The sequence below is a fragment of the Rhipicephalus microplus genome, chromosome 6 (genome assembly GCF_043290135.1).
Source record: "Rhipicephalus microplus isolate Deutch F79 chromosome 6, USDA_Rmic, whole genome shotgun sequence".
NCBI classification, from domain to species: Eukaryota; Metazoa; Arthropoda; class Arachnida; order Ixodida; family Ixodidae; genus Rhipicephalus; species Rhipicephalus microplus.
In genome coordinates, this window is record NC_134705.1 from 959,740 (window position 1) to 973,865 (window position 14,126).

Sequence of the window (14,126 nt, forward strand, 5' to 3'; positions counted from 1 at the left end):
GTAAAACGTTTTCTAACGATAGAAGTGCGAAGGTTAGGTTAGGTTAGGTTAGTTTAAGCTAGGTAGCGTCGTGAAACTACCAAAAACGACGTCATCTAACGAGATAGTGTTGTTTTATTGCGAGTATTAAACTGCGATAGGTGAAATGTTGTGAAAGCACACAAAACGGCATGAACAAGCCAAATACTGCGTGTTCTACCGTTACAAGTGCGAAACTGCAATATTGTGATATTCTCGTTAAAGCGCATCCAAGCATCGTGAAACCTTAAAGAACAATGTCATTTAGCGAGATACAGCGTTCTGTACTGCAATAAGTTGGTGAAAAACTGTGAGGTTATGCAAATATCGTAATTGTGAACAAAACAGTGTAATAGAGCGTTTTTAGATACAAGTGCGAATGTTAGGTTAGGTTAAGATATGAACCGTCGTAAAACCACATTAAACAATGTCACTTAGTGAGATGCAGTGTTTTTCACCATTACAAGTCGGGAACTGCGATATCTAATGTGAAAGCGCTTGCAAACGTCGTTAGGTTATGTTAGGTTAGGTTATGTTAGGTTAGGTTAGGTTACGTTAGGTTATGTTAGGTTAGGTTTGGTTAGGTTAAGTTAGGTTAGGTTAGGGTATGTTAGGTAAGGTTTGGTTAGGTTAGGTTGGGTTAGGTAAGGTTAGGTTAGGTTAGGTTAGGTTAAGATATGAACCGCGCTAAATCCGCATTAAACAATGTCACTTAGTGAGATGCTGTGTTTTTCACCATTACAAGTCGGGAACTGCGATATCTAATGTGAAAGCGCATGAAACCGTCGTAATCTTGTAGAAAACATTGTAAAGTAGCGAATAAAACGTTTTCTAACGATAGAAGTGCGAAGGTTCGGTTAGTTTGAGCTAGGTAGCGTCGTGAAACCACCAAAAACGATGTCATCTAACGAGATAGTGATGTTTTATTGCGAGTACAAAACTACGATAGGTAAAATATTGGGAAAGCACACAAAATGGCATGAACTAGCCAGATACTGCGTCTTGTGCCGTTACAAGTGCGAAACTGCTTTATTGTGATATTCTCGTTAAAGCGCATGCAAGTATCGTGAAACCTTAAAGAACGATGTCATTTAGCGAGATACAGCGTTCTGTACTGTAATAAGTTGGTGAGAAACTGTGAGGTCAAGCAAATATCGTAATTGTGAACGAAACAGTGTAATTGAGCGTATTTAGATACAAGTGCGAATGTTAGGTTAGGTTGAGATATCAACCGTCGTAAAACCGCATTAAACAATGTCACTTAGTGAGATGTAGTGTTTTTCAACATTACAAGTCGGGAACTACGATATCTAATGTGAAAGCGCATGAAACCGTCGTAATTTTGTAGAAAACATTGTAAAGTTGCGAGTAAAACGTTTTCTAACGATAGAAGTGCGAAGGTTAGGTTAGGTTAGGTTAGTTTAAGCTAGGTAGCGTCGTGAAACTACCAAAAACGACGTCATCTAACGAGATAGTGTTGTTTTATTGCGAGTATTAAACTGTGATAGGTGAAATGTTGTGAAAGCACACAAAACGGCATGAACAAGCCAAATACTGCGTGTTCTACCGTTACAAGTGCGAAACTGCTATATTGTGATATTCTCGTTAAAGCGCATGCAAGCATCGTGAAACCTTAAAGAACAATGTCATTTAGCGAGAGACAGCGTTCTGTACTGTAATAAGTTGGTGAAAAACTGTGAGGTCATGCAAATATCGTAACTGTGAACGAAACAGTGTAATAGAGCGTTTTGAGATACAAGCGCGAATGGTAGGTTAGGTTAAGATATGAACCGTCGTAAAACCGCATTAAACATTGTCACTTTGTGAGATGCAGTGTTTTTCACCATTACAAGTCGGGAACTGCGATATCTAATGTGAAAGCGCTTGCAAACGTCGTTAGGATAGGTTAGGTTAGGTTAGGTTAGGTTAGGTTACGCTAGGTTAGGTTAGGTTAGGTTAGGTTAGGTTTGGTTAGGTTAGGTTAGGTTAGGTTATGTTAGGTAAGGTTTGGTTAGGTTAGGTTAGTTTGGGTTAGGTAAGGTTAGGTTAGGTTAAATTAGGTTAGGTTAGGTTAGGTTAGGTTAAGATATGAACCGCGCTAAAACCGCATTAAACAATGTCACTTAGTGAGATGCTGTGTTTTTCACCATTACAAGTCGGGAACTGCGATATCTAATGTGAAAGCGCATGAAACCGTCGTAATCTTGTAGAAAACATTGTAAAGTAGCGAATAAAACGTTTTCTAACGATAGAAGTGCGAAGGTTAGGTTAGTTTGAGCTACGTAGCGTCGTGAATACACCAAAAACGATGTCATCTAACGAGATAGTGTTGTTTTATTGCGAGTATGAAACTGCGATAGGTGAAATATTGTGAAAGCACACAAAATGGCATGAACTAGCCAGATACTGCGTCTTGTGCCGTTACAAGTGCGAAACTGCTTTATTGTGATATTCTCGTTAGAGCGCATGCAAGTATCGTGAAACCTTAAAGAACGATGTCATTTAGCGAGATACAGCGTTCTGTACTGTAATAAGTTGGTGAGAAACTGTGAGGTCAAGCAAATATCGTAATTGTGAACGAAACAGTGTAATTGAGCGTATTTAGATACAAGTGCGAATGTTAGGTTAGGTTGAGATATCAACCGTCGTAAAACCGCATTAAACAATGTCACTTAATGAGATGTAGTGTTTTTCAACATTACAAGTCGGGAACTACGATATCTAATGTGAAAGCGCATGAAACCGTCGTAATCTTGTATAAAACATTGTAAAGTTGCGAGTAAAACGTTTTCTAACGATAGAAGTGCGAAGGTTAGGTTAGGTTAGGTTAGTTTAAGCTAGGTAGCGTCGTGAAACTACCAAAAACGACGTCATCTAACGAGATAGTGTTGTTTTTTTGCGAGTATTAAACTGCGATAGGTGAAATGTTGTGAAAGCACACAAAACGGCATGAACAAGCCAAATACTGCGTGTTCTACCGTCACAAGTGCGAGACTGCTATATTGTGATATTCTCGTTAAAGCGCATGCAAGCATCGTGAAACCTTAAAGAACAATGTCATTTAGCGAAATACAGCGTTCTGCACTGCAATAAGTTGGTGAAAAACTGTGAGGTTATGCAAATATCGTAATTGTGAACGAAACAGTGTAATGGAGCGTTTTTAGATACAAGTGCGAATGTTAGGTTAGGTTAAGATATGAACCGTCGTGAAACCGCATTAAACAATGTCACTTAGTGAGATGCAGTGTTTTTCACCATTACAAGTCGGGAACTGCGATATCTAATGTGAAAGCGCTTGCAACCGTCGTTAGGTTAGGTTAGGTTAGGTTAGGTTAGGTTAGGTTTGGTTAGGTTAGGTTAGGTTAGGTTAGATTAGGTTAGGTTGGGTTGAGTTGGGTTAGGTTAGGTTAGGTTAGGTTAGGTTGGGTTAGGTTAGTTTAGCTTAGGTTAGGTTAGGTTAGGTTGGGTTGGGTTGGGTTAGGTTAGGTTAGGTTAGGTTGGGTTGGGTTGGGTTAGGTTAGGTTAGGTTAGGTTAGGTTAGGTTAGGTTACGTTAGGTTAAGGTATGAACCGTCGTAAAACCGCATTAAACAATGTCACTTAGTGAGATGTAGTGTTTTTTAACATTACAAGTCGGGAACTACGATATCTAATGTGAAAGCGCATGAAAACGTCGTAATCTTGTAGAAAACATTGTAAAGTAGCGAGTAAAACGTTTTCTAACGATAGAAGTGCGAAGGTTAGGTTAGGTTAGGTTAGTTTAAGCTAGGTAGCGTCGTGAAACTACCAAAAACGACGTCATCTAACGAGATAGTGTTGTTTTATTGCGAGTATTAAACTGCGATAGGTGAAATGTTGTGAAAGCACACAAAACGGCATGAACAAGCCAAATACTGCGTGTTCTACCGTTACAAGTGCGAAACTGCAATATTGTGATATTCTCGTTAAAGCGCATCCAAGCATCGTGAAACCTTAAAGAACAATGTCATTTAGCGAGATACAGCGTTCTGTACTGCAATAAGTTGGTGAAAAACTGTGAGGTTATGCAAATATCGTAATTGTGAACAAAACAGTGTAATAGAGCGTTTTTAGATACAAGTGCGAATGTTAGGTTAGGTTAAGATATGAACCGTCGTAAAACCACATTAAACAATGTCACTTAGTGAGATGCAGTGTTTTTCACCATTACAAGTCGGGAACTGCGATATCTAATGTGAAAGCGCTTGCAAACGTCGTTAGGTTATGTTAGGTTAGGTTAGGTTAGGTTAGGTTAGGTTACGTTAGGTTATGTTAGGTTAGGTTTGGTTAGGTTAAGTTAGGTTAGGTTAGGGTATGTTAGGTAAGGTTTGGTTAGGTTAGGTTGGGTTAGGTAAGGTTAGGTTAGGTTAGGTTAGGTTAAGATATGAACCGCGCTAAATCCGCATTAAACAATGTCACTTAGTGAGATGCTGTGTTTTTCACCATTACAAGTCGGGAACTGCGATATCTAATGTGAAAGCGCATGAAACCGTCGTAATCTTGTAGAAAACATTGTAAAGTAGCGAATAAAACGTTTTCTAACGATAGAAGTGCGAAGGTTCGGTTAGTTTGAGCTAGGTAGCGTCGTGAAACCACCAAAAACGATGTCATCTAACGAGATAGTGATGTTTTATTGCGAGTACAAAACTACGATAGGTAAAATATTGGGAAAGCACACAAAATGGCATGAACTAGCCAGATACTGCGTCTTGTGCCGTTACAAGTGCGAAACTGCTTTATTGTGATATTCTCGTTAAAGCGCATGCAAGTATCGTGAAACCTTAAAGAACGATGTCATTTAGCGAGATACAGCGTTCTGTACTGTAATAAGTTGGTGAGAAACTGTGAGGTCAAGCAAATATCGTAATTGTGAACGAAACAGTGTAATTGAGCGTATTTAGATACAAGTGCGAATGTTAGGTTAGGTTGAGATATCAACCGTCGTAAAACCGCATTAAACAATGTCACTTAGTGAGATGTAGTGTTTTTCAACATTACAAGTCGGGAACTACGATATCTAATGTGAAAGCGCATGAAACCGTCGTAATTTTGTAGAAAACATTGTAAAGTTGCGAGTAAAACGTTTTCTAACGATAGAAGTGCGAAGGTTAGCTTGAGTTATGTTAGTTTAAGCTATGTAGCGTCGTGAGACCACCAAAAAGGACGTCATCTAACGAGATAGTGTTGTTTTATTGCATGTACGAAACTGCAATAGGTGAAATGTTGTGAAAGTACACAAAACGGCTTGAACAAGCCAGATACTGCGTGTTGTACCGTTACAAGTGCAAAACTGCTATAATGTGATATTCTCGTTAAAGCGCATGCAAGCATCGTGAAACCTTAAAGAACGATGTCATTTAGCGAGATACAGCGTTCTGTACTGCAATAAGTTGGTGAAAAACTGTGAGGTTATGCAAATATCGTGATTGTGAACGAAACAGTGTATTAGAGCGTTTTTCAATACAAGTACGAATGTTAGGTTAGGTTAAGATATGAACCGTCGTAAAACCGCAATAAACAATGTCACTTAGTGAGATGCAGTGTTTTTCACCATTACAAGTCGGGAACTGCGATATCTAATGTGAAAGCGCTTGCAAACGTCGTTAGGTTAGGTTAAGTTAGGTTAGGTTAGGTTAGGTTAGGTTACGTTAGGTTAGGTTTGGTTAGGTTAGGTTAGGTTAGGTTAGGTTGGGTTAGGTTAGGTTAGGTTAGGTTAAGATATGAACCGCGCTAAAACCGCATTAAACAATGTCACTTACTGAGATGCTGTGTTTTTCACCATTCCAAGTCGGGAACTGCGATATCTAATGTGAAAGCGCATGAAACCGTCGTAATCTTGTAGAAAACATTGTAAAGTAGCGAATAAAACGTTTTCTAACGATAGAAGTGCGAAGGTTAGGTTAGTTTGAGCTACGTAGCGTCGTGAAACCACCAAAAACGATGTCATCTAACGAGATAGTGCTGTTTTATTGCGAGTACGAAACTGCGATAGGTGAAATATTGTGAAAGCACACAAAATGGCATGAACTAGCCAGATACGGCGTCTTGTGTCGTTACAAGTGCGAAACTGCTTTATTGTGATATTCTAGTTAAAGCGCATGCAAGTATCGTGAAACCTTAAAGAACGATGTCATTTAGCGAGATACAGCGTTCTGTACTGTAATAGGTTGGTGAGAAACTGTGAGGTCAAGCAAATATCGTAATTGTGAACGAAACAGTGTAATTGAGCGTCTTTAGATAAAAGTGCGAATGTTAGGTTAGGTTGACATATCAACCGTCGTAAAACCGCATTAAACAATGTCGCTTAGTGAGATGTAGTGTTTTTCAACATTACAAGTCGGGAACTTCGATATCTAATGTGAAAGCGCATGAAACCGTCGTAATCTTGTAGAAAACATTGTAAAGTTGCGAGTAAAACGTTTTCTAACGATAGAAGTGCGAAGGTTAGGTTAGGTTAGGTTAGTTTAAGCTAGGTAGCGTCGTGAAACTACCAAAAACGACGTCATCTAACGAGATAGTGTTGTTTTATTGCGAGTATTAAACTGTGATAGGTGAAATGTTGTGAAAGCACACAAAACGGCATGAACAAGCCAAATACTGCGTGTTCTACCGTTACAAGTGCGAAACTGCTATATTGTGATATTCTCGTTAAAGCGCATGCAAGCATCGTGAAACCTTAAAGAACAATGTCATTTAGCGAGATACAGCATTCTGTACTGCAATAAGTTGGTGAAAAACTGTGAGGTTATGCAAATATCGTAATTGTGAACAAAACAGTGTAATAGAGCGTTTTTAGATACAAGTGCGAATGTTAGGTTAGGTTAAGATATGAACCGTCGTAAAACCGCATTAAACAATGTCAATTAGTGAGATGCAGTGTTTTTCACCATTAAAAGTGGGGAACTGCGATATCTAATGTGAAAGCGCTTGCAACCGTCATTAGGTTAGGTTAGGTTAGGTTAGGTCAGGTTAGGTTTGGTTAGGTTAGGTTAGGTTAGGTTAGATTAGGTTAGGTTGGGTTGAGTTGGGTTAGGTTAGGTTAGGTTGGGTTAGGTTAGGTTAGGTTAGGTTACGTTAGGTTAGGTTAGGTTACGTTAGGTTAGGTTAGGTTAGGTTACGTTAGGTTAGGTTAGGTAAGGATAATTTGGTTAGGTTAGGTAAGGTTAGGTTAGGTTAGGTTAGGTTGGGTTGGGTGTTGTTGGGTTGGGTTGGGTTGGGTTAGGTTGGGTTAGGTTAGGTGAGGTTAGGTTAGGTTGGGTTAGGTTAGTTTAGGTTAGGTTAGGTTAGGTTAGGTTGGGTTGGGTTGGGTTAGGGTAGGTTAGGTTAGGTTAGGTAAGGTTAGGTTACGTTAGGTTAGGTTACGTTAGGTTAAGGTATGAACCGTCGTAAAACCGCATTAAACAATGTCACTTAGTGAGATGCAGTGTTTTTCACCTTTACAAGTTGGGAACTGTGATATCTATTGTGAAAGCGCTTGAAACCGTCGTAATGTTGTAGAAAGCAATGTAAAGTAGCGAGTAAAACGTTTTCTAACGGTAGAAGTGCGAAGGTTATGTTAGGTTGAGTTATGTTAGTTTAAGCTAGGTAGCGTCGTGAAGCTACCAAAAACAACGTCATCTAACGAGATAGTGTTGTTTTATTGCGAGTACGAAACTGCGATAGGTGAAATGTTGTGACAGCACACAAAACGGCATGAACAAGCCAAATACTGCGTGTTGTACCGTTACAAGTGCGAAACTGCTATGTTGTGATATTCTCGTTAACGCGCATGCAAGCATCGTGAAACCTTAAAGAACGATGTCATTTAGCGAGATACAGCGTTCTGTACTGCAATAAGTTGGTGAAAAACTGTGAGGTTATGCAAATATCGTAATTGTGAACGAAACAGTGTAATAGAGCGTTTTTAATACAAGTGCGAATGTTAGGTTAGGTTAAGATATGAACCGTCGTAAAACCACTATATACAATGTCACTTAGTGAGATGCAGTGTTTTTCACCATTACAAGTCGGGAACTGCGATATCTAATGTGAAAGCGCTTGCAAACGTCGTTAGGTTAGGTTAGGTTAGGTTAGGTTACGTTTGGTTAGGTTAGGTTTGGTTAGGTTAGGTTAGGTTAGGTTAGGTTAGGGTATGTTAGGTAAGGTTTGGTTAGGTTAGGTTAGGTTGGGTTAGGTAAGGTTAGGTTAGGTTGGGTTAGGTTAGGTTAGGTTAGGTTAAGATATGAACCGCGCTAAAACCGCATTAAACAATGTCACTTAGTGAGATGCTGTGTTTTTCACCATTACAAGTCGGGAACTGCGATATCTAATGTGAAAGCGCATGAAACCGTCGTAAGCTTGTAAAAAACAATGTAAAGTAGCGAATAAAACGTTTTCTAACGATAGAAGTGCGAAGGTTAGGTTAGTTTGAGCTAGGTAGCGTCGTGAAACCACCAAAAACGATGTCATCTAACGAGATAGTGTTGTTTTATTGCGAGTACAAAACTGCGATAGGTGAAATATTGGGAAAGCACACAAAATGGCATGAACTAGCCAGATACTGCGTGTTGTACCGTTACAAGTGCGAAACTGCTATAATGTGATATTCTCGTTAAAGCGCATGCAAGCATCGTGAAACCCTAAAGAATGATGTCATTTAGCGAGAGACAGCGTTCTGTACTGTAATAAGTTGGTGAAAAACTGTGAGGTCATGCAAATATCGTAACTGTGAACGAAACAGTGTAATAGAGCGTTTTGAGATACAAGCGCGAATGGTAGGTTAGGTTAAGATATGAACCGCCGTAAAACCGCATTAAACAATGTCACTTTGTGAGATGCAGTGTTTTTCACCATTACAAGTCGGGAACTGCGATATCTAATGTGAAAGCGCTTGCAAACGTCGTTAGGATAGGTTAGGTTAGGTTAGGTTAGGTTACGTTAGGTTAGGTTAGGTTAGGTTAGGTTTGGTTATGTTAGGTTAGGTTAGGTTAGGTTATGTTAGGTAAGGTTTGGTTAGGTTAGGTTAGTTTGGGTTAGGTAAGGTTAGGTTAGGTTAAATTAGGTTAGGTTAGGTTAGGTTAGGTTAAGATATGAACCGCGCTAAAACCGCATTAAACAATGTCACTTAGTGAGATGCTGTGTTTTTCACCATTACAAGTCGGGAACTGCGATATCTAATGTGAAAGCGCATGAAACCGTCGTAATCTTGTAGAAAACATTGTAAAGTAGCGAATAAAACGTTTTCTAACGATAGAAGTGCGAAGGTTAGGTTAGTTTGAGCTACGTAGCGTCGTGAAACCACCAAAAACGATGTCATCTAACGAGATAGTGCTGTTTTATTGCGAGTACGAAACTGCGATAGGTGAAATATTGTGAAAGCACACAAAATGGCATGAACTAGCCAGATACGGCGTCTTGTGTCGTTACAAGTGCGAAACTGCTTTATTGTGATATTCTAGTTAAAGCGCATGCAAGTATCGTGAAACCTTAAAGAACGATGTCATTTAGCGAGATACAGCGTTCTGTACTGTAATAGGTTGGTGAGAAACTGTGAGGTCAAGCAAATATCGTAATTGTGAACGAAACAGTGTAATTGAGCGTCTTTAGATAAAAGTGCGAATGTTAGGTTAGGTTGACATATCAACCGTCGTAAAACCGCATTAAACAATGTCGCTTAGTGAGATGTAGTGTTTTTCAACATTACAAGTCGGGAACTTCGATATCTAATGTGAAAGCGCATGAAACCGTCGTAATCTTGTAGAAAACATTGTAAAGTTGCGAGTAAAACGTTTTCTAACGATAGAAGTGCGAAGGTTAGGTTAGGTTAGGTTAGTTTAAGCTAGGTAGCGTCGTGAAACTACCAAAAACGACGTCATCTAACGAGATAGTGTTGTTTTATTGCGAGTATTAAACTGTGATAGGTGAAATGTTGTGAAAGCACACAAAACGGCATGAACAAGCCAAATACTGCGTGTTCTACCGTTACAAGTGCGAAACTGCTATATTGTGATATTCTCGTTAAAGCGCATGCAAGCATCGTGAAACCTTAAAGAACAATGTCATTTAGCGAGATACAGCATTCTGTACTGCAATAAGTTGGTGAAAAACTGTGAGGTTATGCAAATATCGTAATTGTGAACAAAACAGTGTAATAGAGCGTTTTTAGATACAAGTGCGAATGTTAGGTTAGGTTAAGATATGAACCGTCGTAAAACCGCATTAAACAATGTCAATTAGTGAGATGCAGTGTTTTTCACCATTAAAAGTGGGGAACTACGATATCTAATGTGAAAGCGCTTGCAACCGTCATTAGGTTAGGTTAGGTTAGGTTAGGTCAGGTTAGGTTTGGTTAGGTTAGGTTAGGTTAGGTTAGATTAGGTTAGGTTGGGTTGAGTTGGGTTAGGTTAGGTTAGGTTGGGTTAGGTTAGGTTAGGTTAGGTTACGTTAGGTTAGGTTAGGTTACGTTAGGTTAGGTTAGGTTAGGTTACGTTAGGTTAGGTTAGGTAAGGATAATTTGGTTAGGTTAGGTAAGGTTAGGTTAGGTTAGGTTAGGTTGGGTTGGGTGTTGTTGGGTTGGGTTGGGTTGGGTTAGGTTGGGTTAGGTTAGGTGAGGTTAGGTTAGGTTGGGTTAGGTTAGTTTAGGTTAGGTTAGGTTAGGTTAGGTTGGGTTGGGTTGGGTTAGGGTAGGTTAGGTTAGGTTAGGTAAGGTTAGGTTACGTTAGGTTAGGTTACGTTAGGTTAAGGTATGAACCGTCGTAAAACCGCATTAAACAATGTCACTTAGTGAGATGCAGTGTTTTTCACCTTTACAAGTTGGGAACTGTGATATCTATTGTGAAAGCGCTTGAAACCGTCGTAATGTTGTAGAAAGCAATGTAAAGTAGCGAGTAAAACGTTTTCTAACGGTAGAAGTGCGAAGGTTATGTTAGGTTGAGTTATGTTAGTTTAAGCTAGGTAGCGTCGTGAAGCTACCAAAAACAACGTCATCTAACGAGATAGTGTTGTTTTATTGCGAGTACGAAACTGCGATAGGTGAAATGTTGTGACAGCACACAAAACGGCATGAACAAGCCAAATACTGCGTGTTGTACCGTTACAAGTGCGAAACTGCTATGTTGTGATATTCTCGTTAACGCGCATGCAAGCATCGTGAAACCTTAAAGAACGATGTCATTTAGCGAGATACAGCGTTCTGTACTGCAATAAGTTGGTGAAAAACTGTGAGGTTATGCAAATATCGTAATTGTGAACGAAACAGTGTAATAGAGCGTTTTTAATACAAGTGCGAATGTTAGGTTAGGTTAAGATATGAACCGTCGTAAAACCACTATATACAATGTCACTTAGTGAGATGCAGTGTTTTTCACCATTACAAGTCGGGAACTGCGATATCTAATGTGAAAGCGCTTGCAAACGTCGTTAGGTTAGGTTAGGTTAGGTTAGGTTACGTTTGGTTAGGTTAGGTTTGGTTAGGTTAGGTTAGGTTAGGTTAGGTTAGGGTATGTTAGGTAAGGTTTGGTTAGGTTAGGTTAGGTTGGGTTAGGTAAGGTTAGGTTAGGTTGGGTTAGGTTAGGTTAGGTTAGGTTAAGATATGAACCGCGCTAAAACCGCATTAAACAATGTCACTTAGTGAGATGCTGCGTTTTTCACCATTACAAGTCGGGAACTGCGATATCTAATGTGAAAGCGCATGAAACCGTCGTAAGCTTGTAAAAAACAATGTAAAGTAGCGAATAAAACGTTTTCTAACGATAGAAGTGCGAAGGTTAGGTTAGTTTGAGCTAGGTAGCGTCGTGAAACCACCAAAAACGATGTCATCTAACGAGATAGTGTTGTTTTATTGCGAGTACAAAACTGCGATAGGTGAAATATTGGGAAAGCACACAAAATGGCATGAACTAGCCAGATACTGCGTGTTGTACCGTTACAAGTGCGAAACTGCTATAATGTGATATTCTCGTTAAAGCGCATGCAAGCATCGTGAAACCCTAAAGAATGATGTCATTTAGCGAGAGACAGCGTTCTGTACTGTAATAAGTTGGTGAAAAACTGTGAGGTCATGCAAATATCGTAACTGTGAACGAAACAGTGTAATAGAGCGTTTTGAGATACAAGCGCGAATGGTAGGTTAGGTTAAGATATGAACCGCCGTAAAACCGCATTAAACAATGTCACTTTGTGAGATGCAGTGTTTTTCACCATTACAAGTCGGGAACTGCGATATCTAATGTGAAAGCGCTTGCAAACGTCGTTAGGATAGGTTAGGTTAGGTTAGGTTAGGTTACGTTAGGTTAGGTTAGGTTAGGTTAGGTTTGGTTATGTTAGGTTAGGTTAGGTTAGGTTATGTTAGGTAAGGTTTGGTTAGGTTAGGTTAGTTTGGGTTAGGTAAGGTTAGGTTAGGTTAAATTAGGTTAGGTTAGGTTAGGTTAGGTTAAGATATGAACCGCGCTAAAACCGCATTAAACAATGTCACTTAGTGAGATGCTGTGTTTTTCACCATTACAAGTCGGGAACTGCGATATCTAATGTGAAAGCGCATGAAACCGTCGTAATCTTGTAGAAAACATTGTAAAGTAGCGAATAAAACGTTTTCTAACGATAGAAGTGCGAAGGTTAGGTTAGTTTGAGCTACGTAGCGTCGTGAATGCACCAAAAACGATGTCATCTAACGAGATAGTGTTGTTTTATTGCGAGTATGAAACTGCGATAGGTGAAATATTGTGAAAGCACACAAAATGGCATGAACTAGCCAGATACTGCGTCTTGTGCCGTTACAAGTGCGAAACTGCTTTATTGTGATATTCTCGTTAGAGCGCATGCAAGTATCGTGAAACCTTAAAGAACGATGTCATTTAGCGAGATACAGCGTTCTGTACTGTAATAAGTTGGTGAGAAACTGTGAGGTCAAGCAAATATCGTAATTGTGAACGAAACAGTGTAATTGAGCTTATTTAGATACAAGTGCGAATGTTAGGTTAGGTTGAGATATCAACCGTCGTAAAACCGCATTAAACAATGTCACTTAATGAGATGTAGTGTTTTTCAACATTACAAGTCGGGAACTACGATATCTAATGTGAAAGGTTAGTTTAAGCTAGGTAGCGTCGTGAAACTACCAAAAACGACGTCATCTAACGAGATAGTGTTGTTTTATTGCGAGTATTAAACTGCGATAGGTGAAATGTTGTGAAAGCACACAAAACGGCATGAACAAGCCAAATACTGCGTGTTCTACCGTCACAAGTGCGAGACTGCTATATTGTGATATTCTCGTTAAAGCGCATGCAAGCATCGTGAAACCTTAAAGAACAATGTCATTTAGCGAAATACAGCGTTCTGTACTGCAATAAGTTGGTGAAAAACTGTGAGGTTATGCAAATATCGTAATTGTGAACGAAACAGTGTAATGGAGCGTTTTTAGATACAAGTGCGAATGTTAGGTTAGGTTAAGATATGAACCGTCGTAAAACCGCATTAAACAATGTCACTTAGTGAGATGCAGTGTTTTTCACCATTACAAGTCGGGAACTGCGATATCTAATGTGAAAGCGCTTGCAACCGTCGTTAGGTTAGGTTAGGTTAGGTTAGGTTAGGTTAGGTTAGGTTTGGTTAGGTTAGGTTAGGTTAGGTTAGATTAGGTTAGGTTGGGTTGAGTTGGGTTAGGTTAGGTTAGGTTAGGTTAGGTTAGGTTAGGTTAGAGTAGGTTAGGTTGGGTTGAGTTGGGTTAGGTTAGGTTAGGTTAGGTTAGGTTGGGTTAGGTTAGGTTAGGTTAGGTTGGGTTAGGTTAGTTTAGGTTAGGTTAGGTTAGGTTAGGTTGGGTTGGGTTGGGTTAGGTTAAGTTAGGTTAGGTTAGGTAAGGTTAGGTTAGGTTAGGTTACGTTAGGTTAAGGTATGAACCGTCGTAAAACCGCATTAAACAATGTCACTTAGTGAGATGTAGTGTTTTTTAACATTACAAGTCGGGAACTACGATATCTAATGTGAAAGCGCATGAAAACGTCGTAATCTTGTAGAAAACATTGTAAAGTAGCGAGTAAAACGTTTTCTAACGATAGAAGTGCGAAGGTTAGGTTAGGTTAGGTTAGTTTAAGGTAGGTAGCGTCGTGAAACTAC